Consider the following 4365-nt stretch of genomic DNA (forward strand, 5'->3'; position numbering starts at 1 on the left):
TTGAAAACTAATGCATTCTGATTCTAAAAATTATTCTCCTAACTTCCAAGTCTACATAACTAAGCTGTCAAGGCACTTCTGGCGAAGTTTCCTTATTTATTTATTTTTTATAAATTATTTTATTGTTCTTACAGCCCTTCTAACTGTAAGAACAGTTGATGTATGGAATGTCAGAAGAGTTCTTACAGCTCTTCTAACATTCCATACATCAATTGTATCAAGCATATTTGTGCATATGTTGCCATGGTTTCCAAAACATTTTCTACTAAAGCTCTTCTTATAAAACCCTCTTTTTCCCCCTCTCTCCCTCTTTGATCAAATATATATATCTCCTTTGATCAATTGTATATATATATCCTTTGATCAAGTATATATATATATATATATATATATATATATATATATATATATACATACAATTTTTTTAGTAAGCCTTGCAAGTGCATGGCCTCAAAAAATTAGTTTATGACTCAGAATTGTTCCTCTCCATGGAAATCTTTAGTAAAAGGCAAAAGATTTATACGATCTGAAGAGAAACCAGAGTATGCTCAATTATATTTTGTTATTGTTAATTTGTATCTTACACTGTCCGTTGTCTCCCTTCACCCACATTTCTGTTATCATCCCCTTTGGAGGTGGGGCGGCTATATATCCAGCCATATGATAGGTCCCCCGTTTTTTACCCTTCCCCCTACCTGATCATCCACCTAGCCTCATTACATCACTACTCTCATTATTGTTCCTGAGGGGTTTATCTTTCCTGAAGTCCATGTGTCGAGCGCTCTTAGCTGTACCAATATGTATTCTCTGGTCTATCCAGATTTGTAAGTTAGAACTGGGTTACGGCCTTGCGCGTAGGGAGCGAGTATTCAAGAACTAGATGAATGATGTGTGATTTGTCGGTGCTATACTGCACCTGGGTTGAATCATCCCTTCCTTATACTACTTCTGAGGGTGTGGGTGGTATCCAATTATCTACAGATGGGATTTGGGTTCCACTCCAACCCCCCTCTCTCAAATCAATATAATTGTTTGTTTTGGATCTTTTGAGACCTGATGGCTGATCCCATCAACACCTCATGATCACACAGGCTGGTGTGTTTCTTCCATGTGGGCTCATTTGCTTCCCTGCTAGATGACTGCTTGTTTGACTTGAAGCCTTTAAGACTCCAGACGTTATATGTTTTGATAGCTGGGTACCATCCGCTCTCTTCACCACATTTGCTTATGCACCCATTTTGTCTTCAGCAATTGTGTCGGGAAGGTGAGTATCAAAGAGAGCCAGGTAATCAGAACAAAGTGTTCTTGGGTTAAGGGAGGCCGTGAGCGAGGCCCAAATTCCATCTGCTATCTTACACCTTTTCATATAAATATATGTTCATTGGCTTCTATCCCTTTCATTATAAATTAATATATTTACATATCTATAGACCCATAGCTATACCTCTATAAATAGCTTTTGACTCCTATTTCTTCCCTCTATTTCCTTTCACCTTCCTTCTATCCCACTATCATACTCACCTTCCATTTGGCTCTCAGTATTTCCTCTTGGATACATTGCTCTTCATAAAACCCTACTCGGGATTATACACCCTCCTCACCATCAATTTTAGATCTCTTGTTTTTCCCTTTGTCTATGAGTTTGTTGGCTCCCCACTCTCTCTCCCCGCCCCATCTTCTTCCATGTCCCCCCTGAACTGCCGGTCCTGTAGTTTCTCTTTGGGATTGCTCATCCTGCCTATCTTATATAGACAGACAGAGGGTGGAAGAAAAACCAAAACATAATAAAACAAAAACAAAGCAACAACAAAAAATAATAGATAGTTCCAGGTCTGTCTGGTGATCCTAATGTATTTTTTCCGATCAAGTCTGAAGAGGTGACAAGCCCTGTACCCCAGGCCAGAAGTCTATTTTCAGGATTCTTTGATGACTTGGTTACTTTGTTCCCCTTACTGTCCAGGTACACTCCCTTTGCCTCTCACCCCACTGTGCATGGGGCATATCAGGTACACTTTCCTGCACAATGTCTCCAGTGCTGTCCCTTGTACTGTTATGGGTCAGTGATAAAATGTCTTGTCTTGTGGTGGGGCAGGCCCTACGGTGCTCTCTATGCTCTGAGCATGATGTCGTCCCTGGGGCTTGATGTGTCATGATGAAGTTCTTTCTCTCTCTCTCCCCCTTAGTTCGGTCCTGTGTGGTCTGGACAGAGCCACCTCTCTCCCCAGGCTATATCTTCAGTGTTGTCCTCTGTATTGCCTTCTGGGGAGACGGTCAACATAGATCGACTTGGGTTGTTCTTACAGCTCTTATAACAATCCATACATCAATTGTATCAAGCATATTTGTACATACATTGCCATCATTATTTACTAAACATTTACTTTTTATGGACACCTTAATATCACTTCCTCTTTTTTCTCTCCCTCCCCCAACACCCGCGTGACTCTTTGATAAATTATGTATTATTATTTTCTTATCTTACACCGACCATGTCTCACTTCCCACAGTTTCTGTTGTTTGTCCTAGAGGGGGTGTGTGTGGTTTATGTGTCAATCATTGTAATCAGTTCCCTCTTCTTCCCCTCCTCTTCCCACCCTCCCACCACCCTCCTGGTATCGCTACTCCCATTCCTTTTCTTGGATTCCGTGTTCATGGGCTCTCATCTCTTATATGTACCTGTGCACATGCTCTGGTCTAGCCCGCAGTGAAAGGAAGGACTGGAGTCATGATAGTGGGGAAAGAGGAAGCATCAAGGAACCAGAGGGATATTGTGTGTTTCATTGGTGCTATTTTGAGCTGTGGTTGACTCATCCCTTTCCTTGTGACCCTTCTGAATAGATGTCCTATTGTCTACAGATGGATTTTGTGTCTCTGCTCTGACCAACCTGGCATTCTGTGATGCTCACACTCCCAGCACAATTTCTGAACACAAAATGGGCACATAAGCAAGGGTGGTGAAGAAATCGGATAGTGCCAGGCTATCAGAAGATATAGCATCTGGGGTCCTAATGACTTGAAGTTAAACAAGCAGCACTCTAGCAGAGAAGCAACTAACCCACATGGAAGAACACCATCTGTGCTATCATGAGGTGTCCACAGGATCAGTTGACAGGCAATAGAAAACCCCAAACAAATAAAAAACCATATTGTTGAGAATGAGGGGTCACGTTTATGATATCATTTAAAATACCATGGCTTGGGTCAGGTACACCATATTCCTCAAGGTAATATTTTTATTATTAAAATTTTAAAGATATATTTTGCAGCAGATTCACCAAACGCAATATGTCATTAAGTTCGGTTTGAGTTGATTTAGTTTAGTCTAGTCTAATTTGATTTAGTTTAATTTAGGACCCAATTGCAGTAAAATCCTGAAGAACTTCATTTTTTACTATTTTAAGTGGGTAAATACATAGAACACTTAAAATGCTTATGTAGGAGATGTTTGTTTCATTTTCCTCATTAACTTTGTTCATTAAATCATTTATTATAGTGGTATCAATTCAGGAATATTAATTGTATCCTTTACATTTAAAAAATTATTTTATTGGGGCTCATATAACTCATCGCAATCCATACATACATCAATTGTGTAAAACACACTTATACATTCGTTGCCTTCATCATTCTCAAAATTTGCCTTCTGCTTCGGTTCCTGGAAGCCGATTTTCCTTTTTATCCCAACCCCTTTCCTCCCCACTCACCCCTCCTGTATCCTTTATATTTTTATACAATTCTAAGTTATATATTTTATTGTTCATAGTTGTCCAGATTTTTGATGTATTGAGAACATTTTCATTTCATATTAGGCATTTCCAGTTATGTCTTTTACAATGACACTCTGCAATTTTTCAATGATGTATAATGATTTCATAACTTGGGGACACATACCCATGGTAATGACCTTTATAAAACAGAAAACATTGCTGTGTGCACTTTATTTTGCTTTTAGATTTACAGTCGTTGATCACCTGAAAGTTACTTATGTTAGTATGCTGCCCTGTACCACCCTCAGAGTTGTTCTATTCATTTCAATAGGAACATTTTTAATAGAGTTTTGCTTTCCATCTTGAAATGCCCTAATTATTTTGTAATGTATACAATTATATTAACTCTGTTGTAATGTTTTATCTTATATTTGAAATAAAAATGTCATATTTCCAACCTGGCAATAACAAGTAGAAGAATTTAACTGCTGTTAACTTACATACATCACCTATTGAGCACCAATTCTCAAGAGTCTTGGCAAAGAGTGCATTGGGAGGAATGGTTGAGGAGTTGAAGCAGGCCTGAACTCAGTCTTACAGATATCAGCATTTTGGGATGCTAGTTTAGCGGTTGATTTTCCTTCTTCCCTCTTTTCAT

General features: G+C 38.9%; 1 non-coding gene across 1 annotated transcript; it reads right to left on the reverse strand.

Annotated features, from left to right (window-relative positions):
- Positions 1-430: 430 nt before the first annotated feature.
- LOC142428280 (U5 spliceosomal RNA) lies at positions 431-546 on the reverse strand. Its single transcript, XR_012780206.1, has one exon. It is a non-coding gene; the product is annotated as a U5 spliceosomal RNA (small nuclear RNA).
- Between the last annotated feature and the right edge of the window lie 3819 nt (positions 547-4365).

The sequence above is a fragment of the Tenrec ecaudatus genome, chromosome 15, assembly GCF_050624435.1.
Source record: "Tenrec ecaudatus isolate mTenEca1 chromosome 15, mTenEca1.hap1, whole genome shotgun sequence".
Taxonomy (NCBI): Eukaryota; Metazoa; Chordata; class Mammalia; order Afrosoricida; family Tenrecidae; genus Tenrec; species Tenrec ecaudatus.